This window comes from Pseudophryne corroboree, chromosome 2 (assembly GCF_028390025.1).
Source record: "Pseudophryne corroboree isolate aPseCor3 chromosome 2, aPseCor3.hap2, whole genome shotgun sequence".
Classification (NCBI taxonomy): domain Eukaryota; kingdom Metazoa; phylum Chordata; class Amphibia; order Anura; family Myobatrachidae; genus Pseudophryne; species Pseudophryne corroboree.
Genome location: NC_086445.1, coordinates 26,010,431 through 26,030,889, shown reverse-complemented (window position 1 = coordinate 26,030,889; position 20,459 = coordinate 26,010,431). Strand labels below are relative to the sequence as shown.

At 49.7% G+C, this 20,459-nt stretch overlaps 1 protein-coding gene across 1 annotated transcript in view; it reads right to left on the bottom strand.

Moving 5' to 3' along the window:
• LOC134989418 (uncharacterized) overlaps nucleotides 1-20,459 on the bottom strand; it is a 229,117-nt gene that overhangs the window by 9,206 nt on the left and 199,452 nt on the right. The window lies entirely within an intron of this gene.

Here is a 20,459-nt window from a genome sequence, read left to right as displayed (position 1 = left end):
GCAGAAGCTGAATCCTCAGTAATAGGATCTAATTCCTCCCCCTCCTCCTGTACCTCTTCCTCAGATTCTGAGAGTAAATCAGGCAGCCCACATTTTTGTGGCCCTGAAGCAGGGAGGGGGAGCTGTTTATCTGCCTTTGCAGTCAGGTCGGCCACAGCCTGTTGCAGTTGTTGTGTCTTTTGAGTATTAGTAGTGAGCTGGGATGACATGTCTGCCGTCATAGATTTTATGGCACCGAGCCAGAATGGTTCCTGACCCTCCCCTCCCCAGTCTCCTCACTGACTTGGGAAGACTGACTACATTGTTCACATGATAGTGAACCAGTGGAAGAGGGAGATAATCTGGTGTGACATACAGTACACTCAGGGCCGGATTAACAATGGGGCGGGTGGGGTTGCAGCTCCAGGTCCACCCATGAAATTAGGCCCACAGGACTCCCTGCAGTACTGTGCAGCCAGTATTGACAGAAGAAAAATCCTGTCAACAGCAACAGCCCAGCTCCCCTCCCAGTTGCCCCACTCACCCCACGATCGGCAGGAGTTGTCAGTTCTACACACTGAGCAGTCCGAAGCCCCGCCCCCTGGGCATCTGAAGCTCCGCCCCTGGCCATCCGTAGCTCCACCCCCTGGCTGTCTGAAACTCTGCCCCCTTTGCCTGAGGCTGTAGCCCATTCACGGCCCCTCCAGACCTCAGCCTCTGAGTTTAGTTAGCAGCAAGGCACTAACGGTGTGATAGTAAATGCTGCTGTGGGTGGAGGATGGAGCACAGGAGGAAATACAGTTGTCACTGGCTTTGCAGAAACCAGCAGGCAATGCCCGAACTACCTTCCCACAGGTCAGTGTAAGGTCTCTATTTATTTGCATGTATCCGCCCCATAACAAGGCATCAGTGAGCCCTGTGCAGCACACGCCCCCTCAGCAGCACCCTTAAATCTGTGCCCCATGGGGTGGGTGGGTGAAAGTACCTTCTAGGGTGCAGAGGTAGTGGTAGCGAGTGAGCAGTGGCGTAACTCCCACCCCCGCAGCCACTGCGGAGGTGCAGGGCTGCGGGGGTTTCGCCATTGATTCAGAGCAGATTGACACGCATGTCACTCTGCTAAATGGCCCTTCCAAAATGGCCACCACCGTGGAGGAGAAATGCTAGAGGTCATACTTGACCTCTAGCATCTAGGAAGTGCCGGGACCAGCGGGAGCGCATAGCGCTGGCCGCGGCACCCTGCAGCCCTGCCACCCTGGTGGGACGGAGGCAGCAACGGGGGGATTGGGCAGCGGTGCCCTCAGCTCACTACAACCTTCAGCATTACTCCCTAGCAACAACTAACAAGCATGACACCCAGTGCATGAAATCCCTGGCAACAAGCATAACACCCATCGCATGAAACCTCTGGCAACGAGCATGACACCCAGTGCATGAAATCCCTGGCAGCAAGCGATACCCCCTGACAACGAGCTTGACACCCAGCGCAGGAAACCTCTGGCAACGAGCATGACACCCAGTGCATGAAATCCCTGGCAGCAAGCGATACCCCCTGACAACGAGCTTGACACCCAGCGCAAGAAACCTCTGGCAACGAGCTTGACACCAAGCGCATAAAACCTCTGGCAACGAGCATAACACCCAGCGCATGAAACCCCTGGCAACGAGCATGACACCCTGAGCATGAAAACCTCTGGCACCGTGCATGGAACCAAGAGCATGAAACCCCTGGCAACGATCAGGTAATTTAAAAGTAATTAGAAGCCTTACTGTAGGACTTAGTGTGTAATGGGCATTGCAGTGTGTGGCATAATATATAACGGGCATTACGATGTGTGGCTTAATGTATCACGGACATTGTATGTGGTATAATATCTCTGGCATTGTAGTGTGTGGTATAACGTATAACGACATTGCAGTGTGTGTCATAGGCATGACAGTGTATGGTATACTGTATCATGGGCATTGTATGTGGTATAATATCTTAGGGGCATTGTAGTGTGTGGTATAATGTATAACGGGCATTATGATGCATGGCCTTATGGTGTGTGGCATAATGTGTCACAGGCATTATGGTGTGTAGTATAATGTCTCAGGGACACTGCAGTGTGTGGCATAATTTATAACGGGCATTGCGGTGTGGCATAATGTGTCACTGGAATTACGGTGTGTGGCATAATGTGTAAGGGGCATTACTGTAAAGAGGAATAATGACAAATAATGTAAGGGGCACGAATCAGGATTTTTTTCCCCTGTGGTCGCCAATGTCTCGTCGTGCAGGTTGCAAAACTGGGGTATAAGGTAGTCTTTTCCTGCAATGCCACGCATCTTTCAGTGAAGCCACACCTATTTTAATGAAGCACCAACCCCTTTTCTGGCTTCGCCGCACGTAAATTCTTCAGTATGCTAGTGCCAATTATGAGGGGGGGGGAGGGGGGAAGGGGAGGCGCCAGAGAATTTTTTGTCTGGGGGGAGAAAAATTTCTAGTTACGTCACTGCGAGTGAGTATGGCTGGCTCTGCAACGGGTGGTCTTCAGTATGCCGGCTGTCTGGATCCCGGCGCCGTGATCCCGACAGCCGGCATTTATTCTCCCTCGTGGGGGTCCACGACCCCCCTGGAGGGAGATTAAAATAGCGTGGTGCGCCACCGTGCCCGCAGTGTGGTGAGCGCAGCAAGCCCGCTAGGGGCTCATTTGCGCTCGCCACTGTTGGTATGCCGGCGGTCGGGCTCCCGGCGCCGGTATGCTGGTCACCGGGAGTCCGACCGCCGGCATACCATACTACACCCTCTGCAACACGGTGTGTGACCACATTGTTTAAATACACACATGCATACATAGACACACAATTGGAAGGCTACAGGAGTTTGAGGCACACAAGTGAAAAGGAGGTTGGACAGTATGGAAGGCGTTAGAAGCCCTCCCAACACCACAGAGTACCTGGGCATCTCCTCTGCGCTGTGTGATGTTACCTTCTGACTGACTGAGACCTGTCACCTGATAGAGTTGAAACTGAGGTAAATAATCTGAATTCTAGTCAGGTTTTTTTTGTCATTATAATATGTTGCGTCTGGAGGGTAGATTAATGTATTTATATTTATGCTGTATTTCTCATGTTTTTATATAAATATATATATATATATATATATATATATATATATATATATATATATATATATATATATATACACACACACACAGATACATACTCTGGTGTAAGGGACGGGTGGGGCATGTCACGGAGGGTGGCTGGGAGTGAGCTGCAGCGCATAGGTGACGTGGACCGCGGCTGGTCCTGCCTTGGCTCTGCTTCACTACAGTGCAGGCTCGGTGTGTTTGTGCTGACACTGGAGTAGATGTAAGATTAGTCGTTATGGGGGAGAAGTGGTACCAGGGCATGTTATGCACGCTGACTCCGCTTCTCCCCCATGTATTACTGTGGAGATGTGTGCGGCGCTCTCCACAGGATCTGTTCCCGCTCTGTGGGTGTGGTGGACACACAACAGTGGGAATAGCCCTGGTGCCCCGGCATTCCAGCTGTCGGCATTTCAACGTCGGTATCCTGAACGCCAGGATCTGAACAACCGGCATTTTAACTGCATCCCAGTTCTTCACGATCCATGTCAGAATAATACATCTCCCCCACTATCTCTGGAGCACACAGTATAAAGGGAGCCAGGAGGACAGAGGCGGGAGTAAAGACCAGAGAAGGGGAGGCGGAACTGTGCCTGGTGTGCCTTGTTTATCCAAGCATTCTTCCAGTGAGGTGTCTGACCAAAGCCACTGCCAGTGCCCAATGCTAAAAAGTGTGAATTCCAATAATTTCCTATTATAGATAGACACAGTAGATAAACTTGCAGCCTGATTTATTTAATTCCAGATCACAGGCAATAGTGTGTGGCTGTGATGTCTTCTGTAGTTTGTGGTGGTAGTTGGAGTTCTCTATTTTATATGGGACTCATTACAATGTTCTTTGTAATGTATGGAGGTCATTTGAATGCTCTGAATAATTTGAATGTCACTGTAATGTTCTCTGTATTATCTAGCAGTTACTGTAATGAGCTCTGTATTATATGGCATTGACTGCTATGCTCTCTAATTTATATGGCGGTCACTGCAATGATCTCTGCATTATAAATTTAATTAATTTACTGCTGCGGCTAGGTATGAGGGATGAACACTAATAGAAGGATAGAGATATCCATGGCAAAGGCCACACCCCCTACATAGACGACACCTCCACATCACTAGTGATACTGGCACAGCGCTAGTCACATTGCGGCATGCAATAGGCCTTTCCTGATTTTCAGCTCCAGGCCAATATGGACCTTAATCTGCTTAATCTGGCATCGAGTACACTGCATAATTGGTGTTTTCCCATGTAAGTAGTAGACACTCCCACACACACAGACAAGTAATGACAATAGCAAGTCTGCCTTACTGTATGTCAGAAGGAGACAGAGTGAGAGAGGGACAGCACACCCAAGCCTGTCAGTAAGATCGCAGGCTGTATATATAACACGGTGCAACACCGGAGTACTTGTCCTTTGTAGGACACTAATTGTGTATAATAGCAGCCCGTTTTTACACCCCTGTATCCTGGAGTGCCTGGAGTAGCTGTGTGTCCTTGCTGCTGCAGCAGGAAGCAGAGGAAGGCACCAAAATGCCGTTGGTCCCGCTATTAGGAAGCTCCGCCCCCCTCAATGGCGCTGGAGCTATATATATATATATATATATATATATATATATATATATATATATATATATATACACACACACACACACACACACACACACACTGGTAAAGTCTCCCTTATAAGTGTAAAACTTCACATATATGCTAGTTTTCACAACCGCTGCCAGTGTGCACAGGGGGGCTATAGCGGATTCCCCCCAGGAGGGTTCCGTATGCCGCCCCCTGCATTTGCACCGCACCAAGAAACGGGGTACCCCAGGTCTGTACTCGCCACTCGTCTCACCTTCAAGCTATGTTAGGGGTATGCGGTGTGCTGCGATTGCGTTCGCCAAGGCGCAATGCCCTGCGGTACCAACAACCTCTCAGGTGGTCCTGCAGCAGGGAAGCGGCTCTGACGCCTGAAGAGACCGGTAACGCCTCCCCCCCCCCCCCCCTAACTCCCACGGTGCAGGTATACTGTTGCCCAAACAGTATCCTGAAAATAACAAAGTTCAAAATAAAGTGAAGAAAAACTTTCTGGAGCTCACAGAGTGTCATCCTATGCTAAGGGCACATTTTTCTGAACTGCCTGTGGGAGGGGGCATAGAGGGGAGGAGCCAGCACACCCAGTTGAAGAAAATAAGATTTTACTTACCGATAAATCTATTTCTCGTAGTCCGTAGTGGATGCTGGGGACTCCGTCAGGACCATGGGGAACTAGCGGCTCCGCAGGAGACAGGGCACAAAACAAGCTTTAGGATCAGGTGGTGTGTACTGGCTCCTCCCCCTATGACCCTCCTCCAAGCCTCAGTTAGGATACTGTGCCCGGACGAGCGTACACAATAAGGAAGGATATTGAATCCCGGGTAAGACTCATACCAGCCACACCAATCACACCGTATAACTTGTGATCTAAACCCAGTTAACAGTATGACAAACGTAGGAGCCTCTGAACAGACGGCTCACAACAAATAACAACCCGATTTTTTTGTAACAATAACTATGTACAAGTATTGCAGACAATCCGCACTTGGGATGGGCGCCCAGCATCCACTACGGACTACGAGAAATAGATTTATCGGTAAGTAAAATCTTATTTTCTCTGACGTCCTAAGTGGATGCTGGGGACTCCGTCAGGACCATGGGGATTATACCAAAGCTCCCAAACGGGCGGGAGAGTGCGGATGACTCTGCAGCACCGAATGAGAGAACTCCAGGTCCTCTTTAGCCAGGGTATCAAATTTGTAGAATTTTACAAACGTGTTCTCCCCCGACCACGTAGCTGCTCGGCAGAGTTGTAATGCCGAGACCCCTCGGGCAGCCGCCCAGGATGAGCCCACCTTCCTTGTGGAATGGGCCTTGACAGATTTAGGCTGTGGCAGGCCTGCCACAGAATGTGCAAGTTGAATTGTGCTACAAATCCAACGAGCAATCGTCTGCTTAGAAGCAGGAGCACCCAGCTTGTTGGGTGCATACAGTATAAACAGCAAGTCAGATTTTCTGACTCCAGCCGTCCTTGAAATGTATATTTTCAATGCCCTGACAACGTCCAGCAACTTGGAATCTTCCAAATCGCTAGTAGCCGCAGGCACCACAATAGGCTGGTTCAGGTGAAACGCTGACACCACCTTAGGCAGAAACTGAGGACGCGACCGCAGTTCTGCCCTGTCCGAATGGAAAATCAGATATGGGCTCTTATACGAAAAAGCCGCCAATTCTGATACTCTCCTGGCTGAAGCCAGGGCCAGTAGCATGGTTACTTTCCATGTAAGATATTTCAAATCCACCGATTTGAGTGGCTCAAACCAATGGGATTTGAGAAAATCCAAAACTACATTCAGGTCCCACGGAGCCACTGGGGGCACAACCGGGGGCTGTATATGTAGTACTCCTTTTACAAAAGTCTGGACTTCAGGAACTGAAGCCAATTCTTTCTGGAAGAAAATCGACAGGGCCGAAATTTGAACCTTAATGGACCCCAATTTGAGGCCCATAGACAATCCTGTTTGCAGGAAAAGTAGGAATCGACCCAGTTGAAATTCCTCCGTGGGGGCCTTCCTGGCCTCACACCACGCAACATATTTTCTCCAAATGCGGTGATAATGTTGTGCAGTCACCTCCTTCCTGGCTTTAACCAGTGTAGGAATGACCTCTTCTGGAATGCCTTTTTCCTTTAGAATTCGGCGTTCAACCGCCATGCCGTCAAACGCAGCCGCGGTAAGTCTTGGAATAGACACGGTCCCTGCTGAATCAGGTCCCGTCTTAGAGGTAGAGGCCACGGATTTTCCGTGAGCATCTCCTGAAGTTCCGGGTACCAAGTTCTTCTTGGCCAATCCGGAGCCACGAGTATCGTTCTTACTCCCCTTTGCCGTATAATTCTCAGTACTTTGGGTATGAGAGGCAGAGGAGGAAACACATACACTGACTGGTACACCCACGGTGTTACCAGAGCGTCCACAGCTATTGCCTGAGGGTCTCTTGACCTGGCGCAATACCTGTCCAGTTTTTTGTTGAGGCGAGACGCCATCATATCCACCTTTGGTTTTTCCCAACGGTTCACAATCATGTGGAAGACTTCTGGATGAAGTCCCCACTCTCCCGGGTGTAGATCGTGTCTGCTGAGGAAGTCTGCTTCCCAGTTGTCTACTCCCGGAATGAACACTGCTGACAGTGCTATCACATGATCTTCCGCCCAGCGAAGGATCCTTGCAGCTTCTGCCATTGCTCTCCTGCTTCTTGTGCCGCCCTGTCTGTTTACGTGGGCGACTGCCGTGATGTTGTCCGACTGGATCAACACCGGCTGACCCTGAAGCAGGGGTTTTGCCAGGCTTAGAGCATTGTAAATTGCTCTTAGCTCCAGTATATTTATATGAAGAGACATCTCCAGGCTTGACCATACTCCCTGGAAGTTTCTTCCCTGTGTGACCGCTCCCCAGCCTCTCAGACTGGCATCCGTGGTCACCAGGACCCAGTCCTGTATGCCGAATCTGCGGCCCTCTAACAGATGAGCACTCTGCAACCACCACAGAAGAGACACCCTTGTCCGTGGCGATAAGGTTATCCGCTGATGCATCTGCAGATGCGATCCGGACCATTTGTCCAGCAGATCCCACTGAAAAGTTCGTGCGTGGAATCTGCCGAATGGAATTGCTTCGTAAGAAGCCACCATCTTTCCCAGGACTCTTGTGCATTGATGCACAGACACTTTTCCTGGTTTTAGGAGGTTCCTGACAAGTTCGGATAACTCCTTGGCTTTCTCCTCCGGAAGAAACACCTTTTTCTGAACCGTGTCCAGAATCATTCCCAGGAACAGCAGACGTGTTGTCGGGGTCAACTGAGATTTTGGAAAATTCAGAATCCACCCGTGTTGTTGCAGCACTACTTGGGTTAGTGCTACTCCGTCCTCCAGCTGTTCTCTGGACCTTGCCCTTATCAGGAGATCGTCCAAGTAAGGGATAATTAATACGCCGCTTCTTCGCAGAAGAATCATCATTTCGGCCATTACCTTGGTAAAGACCCGAGGTGCCGTGGACAATCCAAACGGCAGCGTCTGAAACTGATAATGACAGTTTTGCACCACGAACCTGAGGTACCCTTGATGTGAAGGGCAAATTGGGACATGCAGGTAAGCATCCTTTATGTCCAGGGACACCATAAAGTCCCCTTCTTCCAGATTCGCTATCACTGCTCTGAGTGATTCCATCTTGAACTTGAATTTTTGTATGTACAGGTTCAAAGATTTCAGATTTAGAATAGGTCTTACCGAGCCGTCCGGCTTCGGTACCACAAATAGCGTGGAGTAATACCCCTTTCCCTGTTGTAGGAGGGGTACCTTGACTATCACCTGCTGAGAAAACAGCTTGTGAATGGCTTCCAATACCGTCGCCCTGTCTGAGGGAGACGTTGGCAAAGCAGACTTTAGGAACCGGCGAGGGGGAGACTTCTCGAATTCCAACCTGTAACCCTGAGATACTACCTGCAGGATCCAAGGGTCCACCTGTGAGCAAGCCCACTGTGCGCTGAAATTCCTGAGTCGACCCCCAACCGCTCCTGAGTCCGCTTGTACAGCCCCAGCGTCATGCTGAGGGCTTTGCAGAACCCTGGGAGGGCTTCTGTTCCTGGGCAGGGGCTGCTTGCTGCCCTCTCTTACCCCTTCCTCTGCCCCGGGGCAGATATGACTGTCCTTTTGCCCTCTTGTTCTTATAGGACCGAAAGGACTGCGGCTGAAAAGACGGTGTCTTTTTCTGTTGGGAGGGGGTCTGAGGTAAAAAGGTGGATTTTCCGGCAGTTGCCGTGGCCACCAGATCCGATAGACCTACGCCAAATAATTCTTCCCCTTTATACAGCAATACTTCCATATGTCGTTTGGAATCCGCATCACCTGACCACTGTCGCGTCCATAAACTTCTTCTGGCAGATATGGACATCGCACTTACTCTCGATGCCAGAGTGCAAATATCCCTCTGAGCATCTCGCATATAAAGAAAAGCATCCTTTAATTGCTCTATAGTCAATAAAATACTGTCCCTATCCAGGGTATCAATATTTTCAGTCAGGGAATCCGACCAGACCACCCCAGCACTGCACATCCAGGCTGAGGCGATGGCTGGTCGCAGTATAACACCAGTATGTGTGTATATACTCTTTAGGGTAGTTTCCAGCCTCCTATCAGCTGGATCCTTGAGGGCGGCCGTATCAGGAGACGGTAACGCCACTTGTTTTGATAAGCGTGTGAGCGCCTTATCCACCCTAGGGGGTGTTTCCCAGCGCGCCCTAACCTCTGGCGGGAAAGGGTATAATGCCAATAACTTTTTTGAAATTAGCACTTTTCTATCTGGGTTAACCCACGCTTCATCACATACATCATTCAATTCCTCTGATTCAGGAAAAACTACAGGTAGTTTTTTCACCCCCCACATAATACCCCTTTTTGTGGTACTTGCAGTATCAGAGATATGCAAAGCCTCCTTCATTGCCGTGATCATATAACGTGTGGCTCTACTTGAAAATACGTTTGTTTCTTCATCGTCGACACTAGATTCAGTGTCCGTGTCTGGGTCTGTGTCGACCGACTGAGGCAAAGGGCGTTTTACAGCCCCTGACGGTGTCTGAGACGCCTGGGCAGGTACCAACTGGTTTTCCGGCCGTCTCATGTCGTCAACTGATTTTTGTAATGTGCTGACATTATCACGTAATTCCATAAACAAAGCCATCCATTCCGGTGTCGACTCCCTGGGGGGTGACATCACCATTACCGGCAATTGCTCTGCCTCCACACCAACATCGTCCTCATACATGTCGACACACACGTACCGACACACAGCAGACACACAGGGAATGCTCTTATCGAAGACAGGACCCCACTAGCCCTTTGGGGAGACAGAGGGAGAGTTTGCCAGCACACACCCAAGCGCTATAATATATATGGGAACAACCTTATATAAGTGTTGTATCCTTATAGCAGCTTAAATATATAAAATATCGCCATAAAAAGTGCCCCCCCTCTCTGTTTTACCCTGTTTCTGTAGTGCAGTGCAGGGGAGAGTCCTGGGAGCCTTCCTCACAGCGGAGCTGAGCAGGAAAATGGCGCTGTGTGCTGAGGAGAATAAGCCCCGCCCCCTATTCCGGCGGGCTTTTCTCCCGTAGTTTGTAATATCTGGCAGGGGTTAAATACATCCATATAGCCTCAAGGGCTATATGTGATGTATTTTTTTAGCCATAAAAGGTATTTACATTGTTGCCCAGGGCGCCCCCAGCAGCGCCCTGCACCCTCCGTGACCGTTGGTGAGAAGTGTGTGACAAACAATGGCGCACAGCTGCAGTGCTGTGCGCTACCTTCAAGAAGACTGAAGAGCCTTCTGCCGCCGGTTTCTGGACCTTCAATCTTCAGCATCTGCAAGGGGGGTCGGCGGCGCGGCTCCGGGACGAACCCCAGGGTGAGACCTGTGTTCCGACTCCCTCTGGAGCTAATGGTGTCCAGTAGCCTAAGAAGCCAATCCATCCTGCACGCAGGTGAGTTGAACTTCTCTCCCCTAAGTCCCTCGATGCAGTGAGCCTGTTGCCAGCAGGACTCACTGAAAATAATAAACCTAAAAACTTTTTCTAAGCAGCTCCTTAAGAGAGCCACCTAGATTGCACCCTGCTCGGACGGGCACAAAAACCTAACTGAGGCTTGGAGGAGGGTCATAGGGGGAGGAGCCAGTACACACCACCTGATCCTAAAGCTTTAGTTTTGTGCCCTGTCTCCTGCGGAGCCGCTAGTTCCCCATGGTCCTGACGGAGTCCCCAGCATCCACTTAGGACGTCAGAGAAATTTAAAGTGCACCAGCTCCTTTGGACCCCATCTAAACCCCATCGTGCTTTGTGACCCCAGTGTCCCTTATGGATGTTAGAGAAATGGAGCCAACTTTATATACCCCCTAGTGAAGGCCAGTTCCGGTATGAATGGTCGACCACGTTATGGTCGACAGTCATTAGGTCGACCACTGTTGGTCGACATTGACATGGTCAACATGGACACATGGTCGACACATAAAAGGTCGACACATGAAAAGGTCGACATGAGTTTTTTTTTACTTTTTTTGGTGCCGTTTTTTGCGTAAAGTGACTGGGAACCCCAATTAGTGCACCGCTTCGCTCGCCATGCTTCGGGCATGGTGCCTTCGCTTCGCTCGGCACAGATTACCGTTCCAATTGTAGTCCACGTGGATCATAATGTATGGAAAAGTTCCCCAAAAGAAAAAAGTTATAAAAAAACATGTCGACCTTTTCATGTGTCCATGTCAATGTCGACCTAATGACTGTCAACCATAACATGGTCGACCATCTGAACGGATACCGTGAAGGCCAGCCCATTATTTACATTTAGCTCACATCTGTCAGGTGATTAGGTGCTTTTTGAGGCATTCGATGAATCGTGATACAATCTGTCATATGGGGGCATATGATGGGTCTTACGATTGCACATCTTATGTCCAAAATACACAAAATCGTATGCCTGGGGATCCCGGGGAAATTGAAGGGCAATCTTATGAGGAATCTGATCGGATGCTGGTTGTCCTAATGTATGGCCAGCATCAGATTATTGGCAGGAGAATTTTAAATCGAGGCATGTGGCAAGTTTTGCCTGCAAATCAGGCTTAAAATGTTCATTTATAGCCTCACATTACTCTGGGCACTTGGACCCCTTGCTGCACAAATGTGAATTGAGGGGAGGTTTATAGCAGGAACTTGTCTGACAGGTTTCATAAGAAAATTAACAAATATACAAGAAAGCAATCTGTACAGTCACTGAAATGACACCACAATGAAAAAGAAAATAAGATTTTAAACCTACTGGTAAATCTTTTTCTCTGACGTCCTAGTGGATGCTGGGACTTCCGTAAGGACCATGGGGAATAGCGGCTCCACAGGAGACTGGGCACAAAAGTAAAAGCTTTAGACTAGCTGGTGTGCACTGGCTCCTCCCCCTATGACCCTCCTCCAAGCCTCAGTTAGATTTTTGTGCCCGAACGAGAAGGGTGCATGCTAGGTGGCTCTCCTGAGCTGCTTAGAAGTAAAAGTTTAAATAGGTTTTTTATTTTCAGTGAGTCCTGCTGGCAACAGGCTCACTGCATCGAGGGACTAAGGGGAGAAGAAGCGAACTCACCTGCGTGCAGAGTGGATTGGGCTTCTTAGGCTACTGGACATTAGCTCCAGAGGGACGATCACAGGTTCAGCCTGGATGGGTCCCGGAGCCGCGCCGCCGGCCCCCTTACAGAGCCAGAAGAGCGAAGAGGTCCGGAGAAATCGGCGGCAGAAGACGTTCCTGTCTTCAGATAAGGTAGCGCACAGCACTGCAGCTGTGCGCCATTGCTCTCAGCACACTTCACACTCCGGTCACTGAGGGTGCAGGGCGCTGGGGGGGGAGCGCCCTGAGACGCAATAAAACACTATAAAAACCTTATATGGCTAAAGAAATGCATCACATATAGCTCCTGGGCTATATGGATGCATTTAACCCCTGCCAGTTTTCCTGAAAAAAGCGGGAGAAAAGGCCGCCGTGAAGGGGGCGGAGCCTTTCTCCTCAGCACACAAGCGCCATTTTCCTTCACAGCTCCGCTGGAAGGACGGCTCCCTGACTCTCCCCTGCAGTCCTGCTACAAGAATCAGGGTAAAACAAGAGAGGGGGGGCACTATTGGCAGCTAATATAAAACAGCAGCTATAAAGGGAGAAACACTTACATAAGGTTATCCCTGTATATATATAGCGCTCTGGTGTGTGCTGGCAAACTCTCCCTCTGTCTCCCCAAAGGGCTCGTGGGGTCCTGTCCTCTTTCAGAGCATTCCCTGTGTGTGTGCTGGGTGTCGGTATGATTGTGTCGACATGTATGAGGAGGAAAATGATGTGGAAGCAGAGCAATTGCCTGTGTTAGTGATGTCACCCCCTAGGGAGTCGACACCTGACTGGATGGTCGTATTTAAAGAATTACGTGACAATGTCAGCACTTTGCAAAAAACTGTTGACGACATGAGACAGCCGGCAAATCAATTAGTGCCTGTTCAGGCGTCTCAGACACCGTCAGGGGCGCTAAAACGCCCGTTACCACAGATAGTCGACACAGACCCAGACACGGATACTGAATCCAGTGTCGACGGTGAGGAGACAAACGTAATGTCCAGTAGGGCCACACGTTACATGATCACGGCAATGAAGGAGGCATTGAATATTTCTGACACTACAAGTACCACAAAAAAGGGTATTATGTGGGGTGTGAAAAAACTACCAGTAGTTTTTCCTGAATCAGATGAATTAAATGAGGTGTGTGATAAAGCGTGGTTTTCCCCCGATAAAAAACTGCTGATTTCTAATAAATTATTGGCACTATACCCTTTCCCGCCAGAGGTTAGGGCACGTTGGGAAACACCTCCTAGGGTAGATAAGGCGCTCACACGCTTATCAAAACAAGTGGCGTTACCGTCTCCCGATACGGCCGCCCTCAAGGAACCAGCTGATAGAAGGCTGGAAAATATCCTAAAAGGTATATACACACATACTGGTGTTATACTGCGACCAGCAATCGCCTCAGCCTGGATGTGCAGCGCTGGAGTGGCTTGGTCGGATTCCCTGACTGAAAATATTGATACCCTGGATAGGGACAGTATATTATTAACTATAGAGCATTTAAAGGATGCATTACTATATATGCGAGATGCACAGAGGGATATTTGCACCCTGGCATCTAGAGTGAGTGCGATGTCCATTTCTGCCAGAAGAGCGTTATGGACGCGACAGTGGTCAGGTGATGCGGATTCCAAACGACATATGGAAGTATTGCCGTATAAAGGGGAGGAGTTATTTGGGGTCGGTCTATCGGACCTGGTGGCCACGGTAACGGCTGGAAAATCCACCTTTTTACCCCAGGTCACCTCTCAGCAGAAAAAGACACCGTCTTTTCAAACTCAGTCCTTTCGTCCCCATAAGGGCAAGCGGGCAAAAGGCCACTCATTTCTGCCCCGGGGCAGAGGAAGGGGAAAAAGACTGCACCAGGCAGCCTCTTCCCAGGAGCAGAAGCCCTCCCCCGCTTCTGCCAAGTCTTCAGCATGACGCTGGGGCTCTACAAGCGGACTCAGGCACGGTGGGGGGCCGTCTCAAGAATTTCAGCGCGCAGTGGGCTCACTCGCAAGTGGACCCCTGGATCCTGCAGGTAGTATCACAGGGGTACAAATTGGAATTCGAGACGTCTCCCCCTCGCCGGTTCCTGAAGTCTGCTCTACCAACGTCTCCCTCCGACAGGGAGGCGGTAGTGGAAGCTATTCACAAGCTGTATTCCCAGCAGGTGATAATCAAGGTACCCCTCCTACAACAGGGAAAGGGGTATTATTCCACGCTGTTTTGTGGTACCGAAGCCGGACGGCTCGGTGAGACCAATTTTAAATCTAAAATCCTTGAACACTTACATAAAAAGGTTCAAATTCAAGATGGAGTCACTCAGAGCAGTGATAGCGAACCTGGAAGAAGGGGACTATATGGTATCTCTAGACATCAAAGATGCTTATCTCCATGTCCCAATCTACCCTTCTCACCAAGGGTACCTCAGGTTTGTGGTACAAAACTGTCATTATCAGTTTCAGACGCTGCCGTTTGGATTGTCCACGGCACCACGGGTCTTTACCAAGGTAATGGCCGAAATGATGATTCTTCTTCGAAGAAAAGGCGTCTTAATTATCCCTTACTTGGACGTTCTCCTGATAAGGGCAAGGTCCAGGGAACAGTTAGAGGTCGGAGTAGCACTATCTCAGGTAGTGCTACGTCAGCACGGGTGGATCCTAAATATCCCAAAATCACAGCTGATTCCAACAACACGTCTACTGTCCCTGGGGATGATTCTGGACACAGTCCAGAAAAAGGTGTTTCTCCCGGAGGAGAAGGCCAGGGAGTTATCCGAGCTAGTCAGGAAACTCCTAAAACCAGGCCAAGTGTCAGTGCATCAATGCACGAGAGTCCTGGGAAAAATGGTGGCTTCTTACGAAGCGATTCCATTCGGAAGATTCCATGCAAGAACTTTTCAGTGGGATCTGCTGGACAAATGGTCCGGATCGCATCTTCAGATGCATCAGCGGATAACCCTATCTCCAAGGACAAGGGTGTCTCTCCTGTGGTGGTTACAGAGTGCTCATCTTCTAGAGGGCCGCAGATTCGGCATTCAGGATTGGATGCTGGTGACCACCGATGACAGCCTGAGAGGCTGGGGAAGGCCTCTGCTTCAGGGTCAGTCGGTATTGATCCAATCGGACAACATCACGGCAGTCGCCCACGTCAACAGACAGGGCGGCACAAGAAGCAGGAGGGCAATGGCAGAAGCTGCAAGGATTCTTCGCTGGGCGGAAAATCATGTGGTGGCACTGTCAGCAGTGTTCATTCCGGGAGTGGACAACTGGGAAGCAGACTTCCTCAGCAGACACGACCTCCACCCGGGGGAGTGGGGACTTCACCCAGAAGTCTTTCAAGTGATTGTAAACCGTTGGGAAAAACCAAAGGTGGACATGATGGCGTCCCGTCTCAACAAAAAACTGGACAGATATTGCGCCAGGTCAAGGGACCCTCAGGCAATAGCGGTGGACGCTCTGGTAACACCGTGGGTGTACCAGTCGGTGTATGTGTTCCCTCCTCTGCCTCTCATACCAAAGTACTGAGAATCATAAGAAGAAGAGGAGTAAAGACTATACTCGTGGCTCCGGATTGGCCAAGAAGAACTTGGTACCCGGAACTGCAAGAGATGCTCACGGAGGACCCGTGGCCTCTACCTCTAAGAAAGGACCTGCTCCAGCAGGGACCTTGTCTGTTCCAAGACTTACCGCGGCTGCGTTTGACGGCATGGCGGTTGAACGCCGGATCCTGATGGAAAAAGGCATTCCAGATGAAGTCATCCCTACCCTGATCAAAGCCAGGAAGGATGTAACCGCGAAACATTATCACCGCATTTGGCGAAAATATGTTGCGTGGTGTGAGGCCAAGAAGGCCCCCACAGAGGAATTTCAACTGGGTCGTTTCCTGCATTTCCTGCAAGCAGGACTGTCTATGGGCCTAAAATTAGGATCCATTAAGGTTCAAATTTCGGCCCTGTCGATCTTCTTCCAGAAAGAACTGGCTTCAGTGCCTGAAGTTCAGACGTTTGTCAAGGGGGTACTGCATATACAGCCTCCTTTTGTGCCACCAGTGGCACCTTGGGATCTCAATGTAGTTTTAGGGTTCCTAAAATCACATTGGTTTGAACCACTCACCACTGTGGAATTAAAATATCTCCCATGGAAGGTGGTCATGCTGTTAGCTCTGGCGTCAGCCAGGCGTGTCTCAGAATTGGCGGCTTTGTCATATAAAAGCCCTTACCTAATTTTTAATTCAGACAGGGCAGAATTGAGGACTCGTCCTCAATTTCTCCCTAAGGTGGTTTCAGCGTTTCACATGAACCAACCTATTGTGGTGCCTGCGGCTACTAGGGACTTGGAGGACTCCAAGTTGTTGGACGTAGTCAGGGCCCTGAAAATATATGTTTCCAGGACGGCTGGAGTCAGAAAATCTGACTCGCTGTTTATCCTGTATGCACCCAACAAGCTGGGTGCTCCTGCTTCTAAGCAGACGATTGCTCGTTGGATTTGTGGTACAATTCAGCTTGCACATTCTGTGGCAGGACTGCCACAGCCAAAATCTGTTAAAGCCCATTCCACAAGGAAAGTGGGCTCATCTTGGGCGGCTGCCCGAGGGGTCTCGGCTTTACAACTTTGCCGAGCAGCTACTTGGTCAGGGGCAAACACGTTTGCAAAATTTTACAAATTCGATACCCTGGCTGAGGAGGACCTGGAGTTCTCTCATTCGGTGCTGCAGAGTCATCCGCACTCTCCCGCCCGTTTGGGAGCTTTGGTATAATCCCCATGGTCCTTACGGAAGTCCCAGCATCCACTAGGACGTCAGAGAAAATAAGAATTTACTTACCGATAATTCTATTTCTCGTAGTCCGTAGTGGATGCTGGGCGCCCATCCCAAGTGCGGATTGTCTGCAATACTTGTATATAGTTATTGTTACAAAAAAATCGGGTTGTTTATTGTTGTGAGCCATCTTTTCAGAGGCTCCTACGTTTATCATACTGTTAACTGGGTTCAGATCACAGGTTGTACAGTGTGATTGGTGTGGCTGGTATGAGTCTTACCCGGGATTCAAAATCCTTCCTTATTATGTACGCTCGTCCGGGCACAGTATCCTAACTGAGGCTTGGAGGAGGGTCATAGGGGGAGGAGCCAGTGCACACCAGCTAGTATAAAGCTTTTACTTTTGTGCCCAGTCTCCTGCGGAGCCGCTATTCCCCATGGTCCTTACGGAAGTCCCAGCATCCACTACGGACTACGAGAAATAGAATTATCGGTAAGTAAATTCTTATTTTCTCCTAGTCCGTAGAGGATGCTGGGGACTCCGTAGGGACCATGAGGTATAGAGGGGCTCCGCAGGAGACATGGGCACTCTGAAGTCTTTAGAATGGGTGTGCACTGGCTCCTCCCTCTATGCCCCTCCTCCAGACTTCAGTTAGAGAAACTGTGCCCAGAGGAGACGGACAGTACGAGGAAAGGATTTTTGTTAATCTAAGGGCAAGATTCATACCAGCCCACACCATCCACACCGTATAACCTGGAATATACGCAACCAGTTAACAGTATGAACAAAACAGTATCAGCCAAAGACTGATCTTAACTGTAACATAACCCTTATGTAAGCAACAACTATATACAAGCCTTGCAGAAATATTTCCGCACTGGGACGGGCGTCCAGCATCCTCTACGGACTAGGAGAAAAAGATTTACCGGTAGGTTTAAAATCTTATTTTCTCATACGTCCTAGAGGATGCTGGGGACTCCGTAAGGACCATGGGGATTATATCAAAGCTCCAGACCGGGCGGGAGAGTGCGGATGACTCTGCAGCACCGACTGAGCAAACATGAGGTCCTCATCAGCCAGGGTATCAAACTTGTAGAATTTTGCAAAAGTGTTTGAACCCGACCAAGTAGCTGCTCGGCAAAGCTGTAAAGCCGAGACACCTCGGGCAGCCGCCCAAGAAGAGCCCACCTTCCTAGTGGAATGAGCCTTTACCGAATTTGGTAACGGCAATCCAGCCGTAGAATGAGCCTGCTGAATCGTGTTACAGATCCAGCGAGCAATAGTCTGCTTAGAAGCAGGAGCGCCAACCTTGTTGACTGCATACAGGACAAACAGTGCCTCTGTTTTCCTAACCCGAGCCTTCCTGGCTACGTAAATTTTTAAGACCCTGACTACATCAAGGGACTTGGAATCCTCCAAGTCTCCCGTAGCCACAGGCACCACAATAGGTTGGTTCATATGAAACGATGAAACCACCTTAGGCAAAAAAGTCCTCAACTCTGCTCTATCCACATGGAAAATCAGATAGGGGCTTTTGTGAGACAAAGCCGACAATTCGGACACCCGCCTTGCAGATGCCAAGGCCAACAACATGACCACCTTCCAAGTGAGAAATTTTAACTCAACTGTCTGAAGAGGCTCAAACCAGTGAGATTTTAGGAACTGTAACACCACGTTAAGGTCCCATGGTGCCACTGGGAGCACAAAAGGAGGCTGGATGTGTAGCACTCCCTTTACAAAAGTATGGACTTCTGGGAGAGAAGCCAATTCCTTCTGCAAGAATATAGATAGGGCCGAAATCTGTACCTTAATGGAGCCTAACTTCAGGCCCATATCCACTCCTGTCTGTAGAAAGTGGAGAAAACGGCTCAGGTGGAAATCTTCCGTAGGAGCACTCCTGGCTTCACACCAAGATACATACTTCCTCCAGATACGGTGATAATGTTTCGCCGTCACCTCCTTCCTAGCCTTTATCAGAGTAGGGATGAATTCCTCCAGAATACCTTTCCCAGCTAGGATTCGGTGTACAACCGCCATGCCGTCAAACGTAACCGCGGTAAGTCTTGGAACACGCAGGGCCCCTGCTGCAACAGGTCCTCCCTGAGAGGAAGAGGCCATGGTTCTTCTGTGAGCATCTCCTGTAGATCTGAATACCAGGCCCTTCGAGGCCAATCTGGAACAATGAGTATTGTCTGTACACTTTTCCGTCTTATGATTCTCAATATTTTTGAGATGAGAGGAAGAGGAGGGAACACAAAGACCGACTGAAACACCCATGGTGTCACCAGGGCGTCTACCGCTACTGCCTGAGGGTCCCTTGACCTGGCACAATACCTCCGAAGCTTCTTGTTGAGGCGTGACGCCATTATGTCTGTTTGAGGAAGTCCCCAAAGACTTGTTATCTCTGCAAAAACTTCTTGATGAAGTCCACACTCTCCTGGATGGAGATCGTGTATGCTGAGGATGTCTGCTTCCCAGTTGTCCACTCCCGGAATGAAGACCGCTGACAGAGTGCTTACGTGATTTTCCGCCCAGCGAAGAATCCTGGTGGCTTCCGCCATTGCCACTCTGCTCCTTGTCCCGCCTTGGCGGTTTACATGAGCCACGGATGTGACGTTGTCTGATTGAATCAGAACCGGTAGGTCGCGAAGAAGATTCTCCGCTTGTCGTGGCCGTTGTATATGGCCCTTAATTCCAGTATGTTGATGTGTAGACAAGCCTCCTGGCTTGACCATAGTCCTTGAAAATGTCTTCCTTGTGTGACTGCTCCCCATCCTCGGAGGCTCGCGTCCGTGGTCACCAGAACCCAGTCTTGAATGCCGAACCTGCAACCCTCTAGAAGGTGAGCACACTGCAGCCACCACAGGAGAGACACCCTGGCCCTGGGGGACAGGCTTATTTTCTGATGAATTTGAAGATGGGACCCGGACCACTTGTCCAGAAGGTCCCACTGAAATGTTCTCGCATGAAACCTGCCGAAGGGAATGGCCTCGTAGGTCGCCACCATTTTTCCCAGTACTCGAGTGCATTGATGAACTGACACTCTTTTTGGCTTTAACAGGTCTCTGACCATGGTCTGGAGTTCCTGGGCTTTTTCCATTGGGAGAAAAACCCTCTTTTGTTCCGTGCCCAGAATCATGCCTAAGAACGATAGCCGAGTCGATGGAACCAACTGTGACTTTGGTAGATTTAGAATCCAGCCATGCTGCTGCAGCACTCTCAGGGAGAGCGACACGCTTATCAGCAACTGATCTCTCGATCTCGCTTTTATCAGGAGATCGTCCAAGTACGGGATAATTGTGACTCCCTGCCTGCGCAGGAGCACCATCATTTCCGCCATTACCTTGGATTTGAAAAATCGGCGTGGAGGCACCTCTTCGAATTCCATCTTGTAGCCTTGGG